The 14,041-nt window shown below is 42.9% G+C and overlaps 1 protein-coding gene across 1 annotated transcript in view; it reads left to right on the top strand.

Moving 5' to 3' along the window:
- Nucleotides 1-959: 959 nt before the first annotated feature.
- The window catches only part of TPST1 (tyrosylprotein sulfotransferase 1), a 149,865-nt gene continuing 136,783 nt past the window's right edge, over nt 960-14,041 (top strand). Inside the window, exon 1 of the mRNA XM_041750350.1 lies at nt 960-1,093. The gene's annotated coding sequence lies outside the window, so the exon portion shown is untranslated. The remainder of the gene's footprint in view (nt 1,094-14,041) is intronic.

Genomic DNA, 14,041 nt, shown 5'->3' on the forward strand with positions numbered 1-14,041 from the left:
ATGGTGGAGCCGAAACCAACAAGTTGCAATAGACAAAAGTAGAAAGTTCGATTGACGAAAGTCAAAAGTTTGAGGCGTTCCCAGAGTCGGACGAGGCCCTGCTTACTGCATTTTGAATCTTCTCTCACGGTTCGTACAACTCGTACAACTGAGACACTCGCGTTGCCGGAAGCTGGTGTGGATGTGCCAGGGGGGGAGGCGTCGGCGCCAACTGTTAATTTTCAGTCGGAAATTTCATCCCTCTCCCCAACGTCGCTCGTTCCTTGGCCTTTTCTCCAGTTTTCACTTCTTTCTCTCCAGGATCAGTTCGCCTCCCCCGTGGTTGGGACGCATCTCCCATCACTCGCACTTCTGTGTGGGATGCAATACCGTGTGAATTCCCCCTCGGTCCCTGGGTTATTCCAGGGAGTCTGGACTCCTCGGCCAGGAGCGGCCGGGGAGGTGGTACTGGATGGAAGCAGCGGACACGCGGGGGCGCCTGCTCCGAGAAGCTCCTTTTCTGCCGCGTGCGGCGGACGAAGGCCGCCCGCGTGGGGCCCGGACCGCGTGGCGCACACCCCCAGCCGGGCGCCGTCGCCAGGGCAACCAGCAGGCCAGGGCAACCAGCAGGCCTGGCTGGTGGCTGCCCCGGAGCCGTCGCGGGGAGCGCGCACGCGCAGGGACGCAGGCACGCCCGCCCGGCCGCGACGTCAGGTCCCTCCCGCTCGGTCCCTTAACGCCCGCTGGACCCGGGCTGTTCCGAGCATCGCCCCCAGCGGGCGGGAGCTAGCGAAAGTCACCAATCAGAGGGTCCGACACATCTCCCGGCCGGGCTCGCAGCAGCCAATCGCTGCATCCGTGAGATCCCGGGCCCGCCCGGGAGACAGGCGGCCGGCGCTGAGGCGGCGACGGCGGGAGTCGCTGCTGAGGCGGCCGCGGGCGCGGGTCGCGTTGGCGCTGCTCCGCGGGGCCGGGCCGGGCTGGCGGCCGCTGGCGCCTGGCGGTGAGGGCGGGCTCCCGGGGCGGGCGGAATGGCCCCCCCCTGGGGCAGTGGGAGAAGCGGCTGAGCGCAGGATGCTGGGGAGGCGGCGCCGCGGCTCCTCGCTCATCCCAGGTAAGGGAGGCGCCGCGCTCGCTGTGCTCGGTGGGAGCGCCGCCCCGGCCCCGCCGCCTTCCCGCCGCCGCGCCCCGCCTCGGGCCCGGCCACTCGGCCCTGGCATCCCACTGCCCCGCGTCAGCCCCGCTCGCGCGTCTCCGCATCGGTCCCCCGGTGGCGGGGGGGCGGCTGTCCGGCCCCGCCCCCGCCTGGCCGGCGGCTCCCGCTCGCGCCCGCGCTCCTCGCCGACCCTCCCCGCCCCTCGGCCCAGGCCCCTCCCCGACCCCTCCCCGGGATTCGCGGCGCTGACACAGTTTCCCGGCCTCTGCAGCCCTTGGGGCGCCTCCGGGGATGAGCCCCTTCCCGCCGCCGCGCCCCGCCCCCGCGTCCCGCCGGGATCACGGCAGACTTTGCCCGCGCGAGTACCGGGGTTTCGTTTCCGCAGAGTCACCCTCGTCCCTGCGTCCTGCCGCCCAGTCCTCCGTACCTTCGGTCTCCCCGCAACCTCTCGTGTCCCTGGGTTTTGCCCTTTTGCTCCCAGATGCGTTCGTCTCCGGACTCGACTCTCGTCCCCACTCTCATCCCTCGCACCCGAACCGTCGGGCACCCCAGTACTCTGCCGGGTGCCAGGTCCGTAGTTCAACCTCACGACCCGCCTTCCGGGGAGCTGCGCGCAGAGCCTGCCCGGCGCCTCGCGCAGCGGGCGGGGGCACCGTCCGCCTCTCCTCCTCCAGACGGTGGTACGAGAGGCCCGGGATCCAGAGGGATTCCACTCACTGTTGGAGGACAGGTGTGGGAGATGGCAGGACAGATTACTGAGCTCCAAGTGCCAGAGACATTACATGATCAATTATTTACTCACTACGTTTATGCAGGAAGAAAACAAGTTGGCTATTTCGTGTCAAGCATTGTTTTATACTCATTGGCTTTGTAAAGGATTCTTAGGGAGCTTCACAGTATGGTTATTCCCTTACCCCCCCCCCCCCCCCCCGTTTATCTCCTCCAAAGTAGCATCGCGTGGAAGAAGTGGTTTTGTTTTGTTTTTAAGATTTTATTTATTTATTCACGAGACACGCGCGCACACACACACACACACACACACAGGCAGAAGGAGAAAAGCAGGCTTCGTGCAGGGAGCCCGTTGTGGGACTCGATCCCAGGACCCCGGGATCACGCCCTGAGCCGAAGGCATGGGTCACCTGCTGAGCCACCCAGGTGTCCCAGAAGTGTTCACTTGTGTATCTCTCAGCTGGGGAGTCCAGCCCTGCAGGGAATTTTCATCCTTGAAGAGCCCGGGGGAATCAGGTGTAGAATTCTTGGAATCAGCTGCTGGAGGGATCAAACATGCTTGGGAGTGAAAGTTCTCACAAGTTTTGTGAGAGTGACAGAGGAGAGTATCTCTCCCTTTCCCCAACCCTCTTTATGGCAATCAGAGGAAGCAACTACGGTCTTTTTTTTTTTTTGCAAAGCGTGAAGTAAATTTGACGTTTCAAAATCATAAAAGCTACATTACTGTCTTCAACTCATTCTTCCCACATTTGCTTTAATGGTCTACAAGCCAGGATCAAACAGTTGCTTTTCCAGAGCAGACTAGAGAAAATCATGTAAGTGACCTGGATTGCCGCTCTAGACTTCTGGATTCTAACTTTACTCTTACCTCCTAGAATATTCTTACATACTACAATCTGAATGGCTTCTTAAAAGATTTTTACCATTCTCCTCCCTTCGTCCTGCTCTTGATGTTTCTTCATTGCTTATTTTGCAATCAGAAAATTCACAAGAAATTGGTGGGCTTCAGCCCTGAACTATTAAGAATCTGTCATTAAAAATGATAGTATGCCTATGCCTGTTTGATTTCTGATCTCATTTCCTTTTACCAGGGGACGAAGGGTCCTCCTTTCTAAGGCTAACATCTTTGATCTGCTCTATATTCTCATATTTTTCTCATCTCGTATACATGGTACGGTTTACATCTTCCAAAACAAAGATAAAAACCTTCATTTGATGCTTCCCCCTTTTTTATTTTCTCTGATTAATGTAGTATTCCTTAGAGTTTCAATTTCTGTTCTTTTCTTTGTTCTCTAATTTCCTTGTGTGATTACACTTCCTATCCTAGCTTCAAATAGCACCAGTAGATTGATGGTTTTCAAAGATGTGTATTCAGTCCGCATTTTTCTTGAGTTTCAAGTTCTTTATTTTCATCACCTATTGGATAACTAAATTTGGGTACTGAGTACTCCAAACTTGGTTATATTTTCTTTTCCCTTCCCTCTACTCACTGAGCCCCGTCAAGCACATACTCCTTGTCCTGTTTTAGGCCTTCACCCTAGAAACCTTAGAATCCTCTTCTTTCACAGCTGGTCTCTTATTGCTCATATTGTTTCTACTTGAAATCTTTCTCTCTCTCTCTCCTCATTGCCAGAAGATTGGTTGAGGCTTGGGTTACATTTTTCCTGAACAGAGATGGTCATTTCCATCCCAAGCACTACTTCATTCACTTACCCAGGCGCTACTGTAAAACCATCCGGGGACCTTTTAAAGAATAAGGATGAGAGGGTGAAGGCTTCCATAGAGAGTTGGTTTGGTGTGGGGCCAAACCTTCTCATTTAAAAAATGCTTCCCAGGGCAGCTGGGTGGCTCAGTTGGTTCAGCAGCTGCCTTTCATTCAGGTCGTGATCTTGGGGTCCTAGGATTGAGTTCCATGTCGGGCTCCCTGGTTAGTGCATTCATTCTCTCAAATAAATGCATACATACATACAATTTTTATTTATTTTATTTTATTTTTTAAAAATGTTTTATTTATTTATTTGAGAGAGAGAGAGAGAGAGGCAGAGACACAGGCAGAGGGAGAAGCAGGTTCCATGTAGGGAGCCCGACATGGGACTCGATCCTGGGTCTCCAGGAACACACCCCAGGCTGTAGACGGTACCAAAGTGCTGCGCCACCAGGGCTGCCCACATACATACAATTTTTAAAATTAAAACATTGCTTTTTATGTGAGCTCAGGCTGAGAACTGGGCTGGGAGCTTGAAGAGGGAATGATAGAACCCTGAGAAATTACAGTATTTAACTCGTGAAAATTAGGATAAATGTCATTTTTGTTGGCATCATTAGTTGCTTACTTTCCTGGCACTTGGTACATGTACCTATTAAAGTACATACCATTTTATTTAAATGATTTCTTGTGCACCTATTTTTGTCATGACAAGGAGTTTATTGAGATTTAAGATCATGCCTACTGTTTTTTCTACACTACTCACGACGCTACTGACATCACATATGTGGGCTTTTCCCTTACGTTCTCCAACTCTCCAGACCCATACTGGGTGTCCTACGAGTTAACCTAATTATGACACCACCTACCTGGAGTTTGTGTAGTCTCCACGGTGGAGAACTTAGCCCCTGCCCACCTCCTGTACCCCGCACTACTACGCTAATTGCAAGTCCCATGTTGTGACCTGCACTTTTGACCAGCTGACTGTAAATTGGGGCTTCCTACAATCCCTTCTTCCGATCAATAATGTACTGTAATGGCTCACAGGACTCCAGAAAGCTCTTTACTTAACCGTTACTTGCTTATTATAAAGGGTATAATTCAGGAACAGCAAATGGAAGAGATGCATAGGGCAAGGTATGTAGTAAGGGGCATGGAGCTTCCATGAGCTTCTGTGCTTTTCTTTGGGGGCACCATCCTCCCGACACCTTCATGTGTTCACCAACCCAGAAGCTTCTGATTCCCTTCAGTTAGGGTGTTATGGAGGCTTCGTTATGTAGGCATAATCATTGGTTGATTGTGATAAACTCAATCTGCACCCCTTTTCCCCATCTTGAGGTCAGGGGTTGGTTCTTATGGCAACCACCCCTCATTCTCCAAGATATGGTTGAAAGGGGCTTATTATGAGTAACAAAAGATGCTCTTCTTACCCCATCAAGAAAATTCTAAAGGTTTTAGCTCTGTGCTAGGAGCCAGGAATGAAGACTGGATATATATTCTATAATAATTACATCAGTGTTGTAATATGTTATTTATCTTTTTATCACTGCCTTGTACAGTACTTAGTATATTTAAAAACGATAAAAATTATTTGAGTGAGTCAGTTGGTAAATAATGTGAAACAGATCTTGAATTCACAGTTTTGCAAGATGACCATCTGTTTGTTTCTTGGCTGTTTAACAGGTCATTAGTCATACTTGCATAGTCATTCTTGTTTAAAAAAACATATATATATTAGTAATAAATTAGAGTGGATTAAGATAAATAATATTTGCTCTCATACTTGGCTTTTAACATAGTTAAGCTGTTACATGATTATAGAGGTTCATTCAGGCTTCCTCTTTAGCAGATACTATTTATTTATTTTTAAAAGATTATTTATTTATTCATGAGAGACAGAGAGAGAGAGAGAGAGAGAGAGAGGCAGAGACAGAGGGAGAAGTAGGCTCCATGCCAGGAGCTCGATGTGGGACTCAATCCTGGAACTCCAGGATTTCGCCCTGTGCAGAAGTCAGGTGCTCAACCGCCGAGCCACCCAGGTGTCCCAGCAGATACTATTTAAAATGGATCTTATGGATTGTTGAGACATATATATCTTCCATCTTCTTTAAACAAATAACTCTGATTTGAGGCTCATAAGTTTTGGAATTTTCAAGTAGAACAAAAACTGGGACGCCTGGGTGGCTCAGGGGTTAAGCATCTGCCTTTGGCTCAGGGCATGGTCCTGGGATCGAGTCCTCCTGCATCAGGTTCCTGGCATGGAGCCTGCTTCTCACTCTGCCTATGTCTCTGCCTCTCTGTGTCTCTCATGAATAAATAAATACAATCTTAAAAAAATAAAATTAAAAAAAAAGTAGAACAAAAACTATCAAATTGATAAAAGATCTTGAACAGTGACAGAACTTTTTTTTTAGAACTATTTCTTTTTAAGAGAATTAAGGAAGTAGAGAATATGCATTAAGCCATCTACATATATGTATCTCATTGGCATTGGTGTTTGTGAGGGGGAAATCTGTAATTCCCAGATATTTACTGTTATAAGAAAAACCTGTAATTGCTCATTTAATGGTCCCATATACATTGTGATTTGTTAGTACTAAGATATAAACTGTGGAACTTTTGTTTTTTAGTTTTCTTAAGATCTTTGCAGCTGTTTCTCTTTGTAGAATTTGTGGTTGACGGCTCTTACAGCATTTGAAAATGTTGTGCCACCTCTCTTAGACCTCCATGATTTCAGATGAGAAATCCTCTATTATTGGAATTTGTGTTTTCCTCGAGGTGGTGTATTTTTTTTTAAGATTGATTGATTGATTGATTGATTTATGATAGACATAGAGAGAGAGAGAGAGGCAGACACAGGAGGAGGGAGAAGCAGGCTCCATGCAGGGAGCCTGACGCGGGACTCCATCCCGCGATCCCGGGACTCCAGGATCGTGCCCTGGGCCAAAGGCAGGCGCTAAACCTCTGAGCCACCCAGGGATCCCCGAGGTGGTATATTCTTTCTCCCTGGCTGCTTTAAAGGCTTTTCCTTTGTCTTTAGTTTTCAGAAGTTTAATTATGATATACCTTGGCAGGAATTTGTTTGTGCTTAACCTATTTGGAGTACTGTTAGCTTTTTATTTTTAGTTTTTAAAGTAGGCTCCATGCGCAATGTGGGGCTTGAACTCACAACCCTGAGATCAGGAGTTGCATGCTCTACTGAGTGAGCCAACCAGGTGCTCCTCTGTTAGCTTTTTGAACTGTAAGTTTATGTCTTTTGCCATTTTGGATGTTTCAAATTTTGGATGTTTCAGCCATTTTTAGAATGATTTTTCTGGGGCACTCTCTCTGTGACTGTGAAAATACAACTCTTAGATCTTTTGTTATAATCTTACAGTGCATGAGGCATTTTTTCCCTCTTTTGTTTAGATTGGGTAATTCCTTTTGTTCTACTTCCGCTTTCAACTTTTTTTCATCTCTTGTATTCATTCTGTGATTGAGCCCATCTAATGGCTTTTTGTTTTGGTTATTTTTCAGTTCTGTAATTTCCATTTGGTTCTTTTCTGTATTTGCTATTTCTTTGGTAAACTTTTTTGTTTGTTTTAATAGTATATCACTGCTCATTAAAGCATGATGGCTACTTTAAAATCCTTGTCAGGGGGATCCCTGGGTGGCGCAGTGGTTTGGCGCCTGCCTTTGGCCCAGGGCGCGATCCTGGAGACCCGGGATCGAATCCCATATCAGGCTCCCGGTGCATGGAGCCTGCTTCTCCCTCCGCCTGTGTCTCTGCCTCTCTCTCTCTCTGTGACTATCATAAATACATAAAAATTAAAAAAAAAAATCCTTGTCAGGTAATTCTGACATTTGATTCATGTGTGATATTATATATGTTAATTGTCTTTTTTATTTTATTTTATTTTTATTTATTATTATTTTTTTTTAATTTTTATTTATTTTTGATAGTCACAGAGAGAGAGAGAGGCAGAGACATAGGCAGAGGGAGAAGCAGGCTCCATGCACCGGGAGCCCGACGTGGGATTGATCCCAGGTCTCCAGGATCGCGCCCTGGGCCAAAGGCAGGCGCTAAACCGCTGCGCCACCCAGGGATCCCTTAATTGTCTTTTTTAAAATTCAAGTAATTTTCCTGGTTCTTGGTATGATGATTGACTTTTTTTGATTATATCCTAGACATTTTTGATATTTTGTTTGGAGACCATGGATGCTATTTAAATCTTTTGTTTCAGTCAGCAGTCGGCCCAAAAGATTTAGTGGGTAGGTCCCAGCTTACTCTTTTTGGTAACAGCTTTGTTGAATTATAAGTCACATACCATACATTTGCCCATTTTAGGTATACAATTTTTTTATCGAGTTGTACGTTCATTACTGCAATCAATTTTAGAACAGTTTCATTACCCCACAAAGAAACTGCATACTCCTTACCTGTCACCCCCAGCCGTCCCACTTATCATCCCCTCCATCTCTAGGCAACTACTGATCTGTTTTCTGTCAATGTAGATTTGCCTTATCTAAATATTTCATGTAAATATAAAAATACAAATTGTTCTCTTTTGTTACTTGGTTCTTTCACTTAGCGTAATGTTTTCAGTGTTCTTCCATGTTCTAGAATATACCAGCATTTTGTTTCTTTTTATTGCCGAATAATATTCCATTTTATAGACATACTGCATTTTATTTATCCATTAATCAGTTAACAGGTGTTTAGATTGTTTCCTCTATTGGGTATTATGAATAATGCTGCTATGAACTTCTGAGTACAAGTTTTCGTGTGGACATGAATTGTTGGGTCATATGGTAATTCTAGAACTCTAACATTTTGAGGAACTGCCAGATTGTTTTCAAAAGTGGTTGCCCCATTTCATATTTCTGCCTGCAATGTATGAAGGTTCCAATTACTCAGCATCCTCACTAACTCTTGTTATTATCCGACTCTATGATTCTAGCCATTCTAATGGGATGAAGTAATATTTTGTGGTTTTGATTGCATTTCCTTGATGGATAATGATGTTGAGCATATTTTCATGTGCTTTTTGGCTATTTGTATATATTTAGAGAAGTCTGTATTCTTTTGCCCATTCTCAAATTAAGTTGTCTTTATGTTGTAAGATGTCTTTATATAATCTAGGTACTTAGCTATATGATTTGTAAATATAAACATCCCATTCAGTGAGTGTCATTTCACTTTCTTGATGGTGTCCCTTTCAAGCACAAAGGTTTTTCATTTTGGTGAACTTCAGTTTATTTATTTTTTCTTTTTTTGCCTGTGCTTTAGGTTTCATTTTTTTGTTGTTTTAAGTAGGCTCCATGCCCAATATAGGGCTTGAACTCATGACCCCAAGATCCAGAGTGACATCTTGCACCAGCTGAGTCAGCTAGATGCCCCCTTTAGGGTTCATATTTAAGAAACCATTGCCTGATTCAGGGTCATAAAGACTCTTGTATTTTCTTCCAAGAATGTTAGAGTTTGATCTCTTACATTTAGGTGTTCTATCTTTTTTGGTGAATTTGTATATAGTGTGAGATAGAGGTCTAACTTCATGGTTTTGCTTATAGATGTTCAGTTATTTCAGCACCATGTGTTGAAAAAACTATCCTTTCCTCCACTGAATTATCTTGGCACCTTTTTCCAGTTGGAATTTTGGCAGGAATTGCATTGAACCTGTAGATCAATTTGAGGAATATTACTATCTTAACAGTATTAGTATTCTAGTCCATTAACATGAAATATCTTTTCATTTATGTAGATATATTTTTTAAAGATTTTATTTATTTATTTGAGAGAAGAGAGAGCATGAGCACATGGATAGGGGGAGGGGCAGAGGGGGAAGGAAAAGACGACTCCCCACTGATCAGGGAGCTGGATGTGGGGCTCCATCCCAGGACCCTGAGATCATGATCATAAAGGCAGGTGCTTAACTGGCTGAACCACCAAGGTGCCCCCTTTTATTTAGATTTTAAATTTCTTTCAATAATGTTTTCTAGTTTTACATGTTTAACAATTGCATTTTTTTTGACAAAATTTGTTTCTTAATATTTTATTCTTTTTTTTTTAAAATTTTTAATTAATTAATTTATTTATGATAGTCACACAGAGAGAGAGAGAGAGAGGCAGAGACACAGGCAGAGGGAGAAGCAGGCTCCATGCACCAGGAGCCCGATGTGGGACTCGATCCCGGGTCTCCAGGATTGCGCCCTGGGCCAAAGGCAGGCGCTAAACCACTGCGCCACCCAGGGATCCCTTAATATTTTATTCTTTTGATGCTATTATAAATGGAATTATTTTCTTAATTCTATTTTTTAAAAGATTTTATTTATTTGTTTATACATTTTATTTATTTATTCATGAGAGACACACAGAGAGAGGCAGAGACATAGGCAGAGGGAGAAGCAGGCTCCCTGTGGGGAGTGTGATGTGGAACTCGATCCCAGGACATTGGGATCACACCCTAGGTTGAAGGCAGACACTCAACCACTGAACCACCCAGGCATCCCAGATTTTATTTATTTATTTATTCATGAGAGACACACAGAGAGAGACAGAGACATAGGCAGAGGGAAAAGCAGGCTCCCTGCAGGGAGCCCAATGCAGGACTTGATCCCAGGACCCAAGGACCCCAGGATCACGACTTGAGCCAAAGGGAGATGCTTAACCACTGAGCCACCCAGGTGTCCCTCTTAATTCTATTTTTGGATGGTTATTTGTAGTATATAGGAACATAGTTGAATTCTGTATAGTAGTCCTGTATCTTGCAAATATCTCTAACTAATTTAACAGTTCTGGTAGTTTTTTAATGAGTTGTTAGGATTTTAGATACATGTGATGTGTCATCTCTGATGAGAAAGAAGTGGTCTCATTTTTTCCCTTCCAATCTGGATCCTTTTAATTTTTCTTGCCTTGGCTAGAACCTACTGTATAATATTAAATACAAATGGTGAGAGCAGACTTCCAATCCAGTCTTGTTGTTGATCTTACAGGGTAATCATTAAGTGTGAGGTTAGCTGTGGGTTTTCTTTTTTTTAATATTTTATTTATTTATTCATGAGAGACACAGAGAGAGAGGCAGAGACACAGGCAGAGGGAGAAGCAAGCTCCCCACAGGGAGCCCGATGTGGGACTTGATTCCAGAACTCCAGGATCATGCCCTGAGCCAAAGGCAGGTGCTTAACCTCTGAGCCACCCAGGTGTCCCAGCTGTGGGTTTTTTCTTTAAAAAAAAAAATATATATATATTTATTCATGAGAGACACAGAGAGAGAGAGAGAGAGAGAGAGAGAGAGGCAGAGACACAGGCAGAGGGAGAAGTAGGCTCCACGCAGGGAGCCCGACGTGGGACTCGATCCCAGGTCTCCAGGATCATACCCTGGGCTGAAGGCGGCACTAAACCGCTGTGCCACCCGGGCTGCCCAGCTGTGGGTTTTCTTATATGTCCTTTTTCATGTTGATGACGTTCTCTATTTCTGACTTAGTCTTGTGTTTATCATGAAAGAATGTTGAATTTTGTCTTTTTTTCAGTGCCTATTTAGATGATTGTGTGCCTTTTGGGATTTATTAATATGATGTATGACATTAGTTGACTTTCATATGTTGAAACAATCTTACATGCTTGGGACAATCCATGCTTGGTCATGGTTTATGTATGATCATCCTTTGTGTATGTTTCTGGATTTGGTTTGCTGGCATTTTCTCAGGATTTTTGCATTTATATAAGTAAATATATATTTGTAGTTTTCTTGTAGTCTTTCTCTGGTTTTGGAATCAGGGAAAACTGGTGTCACAGAATAAATGGAGACGTGTTTCCATCTCTTCTGTATTTTGGGAGAGTTTGTTAAGGATTGGTATTCATTCTTAAGTTTTGGTAGAATCCACTAGTGAAACCATTTGATTTTAGACTTTTCTTTACTTGTTATGGCTTTTATTCAGAGAATTTCTTTGTGAATAGATTTTAGAACTTTGTGTCTTCTAGAAATTTATCCCCTTCATTTAGTTATAAAATTTAGGCAGCCCGGGTGGCTCAGCGGTTTAGCGCTGCCTTCAGACCAGGGTGTGAACCTGGGACCCGGGATCGAGTCCCACGTCAGGTTCCCTGATGGAGCCTGCTTCTCCCTCTGCCTGTGTCTCTTTCTCTCTGTGTCTCTCACGAATAAATAAATAAAATCTTTTAAAAAATAGTTATAAAATTTGATTACAGCTGTTTGTAGTATTCCCTATAATTCTTTACAATAATTTTTATTTATGTAAGGTAATAATTACTTATTTAGTAATTTGGGTCTTTTTCGTTCTTGTTTTATCTAAATGATTATTTATTCTGTTGATCTTTTCAAAGAACCAACTTTTTATTTTGTTGATTTACTTTCTTTTTTTTCTCTATTGTATTTATGTCACTATAATCTAATTCTTTCTGTTTACTGGCTTTGGGTTAGTTTATTATTTTTCTGTTTGTTTTTTTAAGATTTATTTATTTATTAGAGCATGCAGACAGGGGGAGGGGCAGAGGAAGAGGGAGAGAATCTTAAGCAGGCTCCCATAGAGTGCAGAGTCAGTTGCAGGGTTCCTTCTCAGAACCCTGAGATCATGATCTGAGTCATAATCAAGAGTTGGAGGCAGCCCGGGTGGCTCAGCGGTTTAGCGCCGCCTTCAGTCCAGAGCCTGATCCTGGAGACCCGGGATTGAGTCCCATGTCAGGCTCCCTGCATGGAGCCTACTTCTCCCTCTGCCTGTGTCTCTGCCTCTCTGTCTCTGTCTCTCTCATGAATGAATTAAAAAAAAAAATCTAAACAACAACAACAAAAAAAGAGTTGGATGCTTAACCAACGGAGCCACCCAAGTGTCCCTTTTTTTCTGATTTCTTAAGGGAACAGTTAGTTGGTTGTTTTGAGATCTTTTTTAAAGTTTTAAACTATTTAAGATTTTATTTTTTAAATTTACATTTAATTGATATATAACATTGTGTTAATTTAAGGTGTACATGTTGATTTGAGATTTTCTTTTTTATAGATTTTTACACTATAAATTTTCCTTACAACAGAGCTCTTGCTGCTTTTGCTACATCCCATAAGTTTTTTTTTCTTTTAAAGATTTTATTTATTCATGAGAGACAGAGACAGAGACAGAGGGAGAGAGAGAGAGAGAGAGGCAGAGACACAGGCAGAGGGAGAAGCAGGCTCCATGCAGGGAGCCTGACGTGGGACTCAATCCCAGGTCTCCAGGATCATGCCCTGGGCTGAAGGCGGCGCTAAACTGCTGAGCCACCCGGGCTGCCCCAAGTTTTGTGTTTTTATCTCAAAGTATTTCCTAACTTATCTTGGTATTTCTTTTGTGGCTCATTGGTTATTTAGGAGACTGTTCTGTAAATTTTCACATATTTGCAAATTTCTCAAATATTTTAACGGATAATGCTTTCTAATTTTATTCTTTTGTGGTTGGAGAATATATTTTATTTTATTTTTTTTTTATTTTTTTTTTTTTTGGAGAATATATTTTATATGATTTCACTCCTTTACATTTATTGAGATTTGTTTATGGCATGTCATAGGGAATGTTCTATGTGCATGTGAAAATGATATAAAGCTTGGACTGTTTGATAGATGTTTGCTAAGACTACTTGGCTTATAGTTTGTTCAAGTCTCTTTCCTTGATAATCTTTTGTCTGATTGTTTTATCCAGTATCAAAAACAGAGTAATGAATTCTCCAAATATTGTAGAATTATCTATTTCTTCCTTTAAGTCAGTTTTTCCCTCTTGTGTTTGGAAGTACTGTTGTTAGGTGCATATGTGTTTATAATTTTTACATCTTCTTGATGGATTTCAGTTCTTATAATTATAAAGTGCCCTTTGTCTCTAGTAACAATTTTTATCTTTAAGTGCCTTGTATATGTTAGTATAGATACTCCAGTTTTTTCATTAGGGTACATGGTGTACCTTTTTACCTTGTTTTGCTTTTAGCCCATTGGTTATTGACTAAAGTATGTCTTGTAGGAAACTTATATTTGGGTGATTTAAAACAATTTTTTATTCAGATTCCAGTTGACCCATTGATTTAGTAGCATGTTTACATTACAAGTATACATATTTAACCTGTATGTTTGTGATCTTTTCAGTCTTTTTCTTGTGGTTGACTTCTAGTTTCATAGCATTGTGGTTATAAAAGGTGCATAGTATGATTTTAATCTTTTTGTATTTGTTGAGGCCTGTTTTCTGGCCTAATACGTGATCTGTTCAGGGGAATTTCGCATGTGCACTAAAAAAAGAATATGTTTTTGCTGTTTTAGGATAAAGTGTTCTGAACTTAATCTATTAAGTCCATCTGGTCCAGTGTGTCATTCAAACCCATTGTTTCTTTCTTTATTTTCTGTTTAGATGATCTGTCCATTGATGTGAGTTGTTAAAGGTCCTTACTATTGTTGTATTACTATTACTGAATTCCTTTATGTGTGTTATTGTTTTATGTATTTGGGTGCTCCCATGTTGGATGCATA

This window comes from Vulpes lagopus, chromosome 3, assembly GCF_018345385.1.
Source record: "Vulpes lagopus strain Blue_001 chromosome 3, ASM1834538v1, whole genome shotgun sequence".
Lineage (NCBI taxonomy): Eukaryota > Metazoa > Chordata > Mammalia > Carnivora > Canidae > Vulpes > Vulpes lagopus.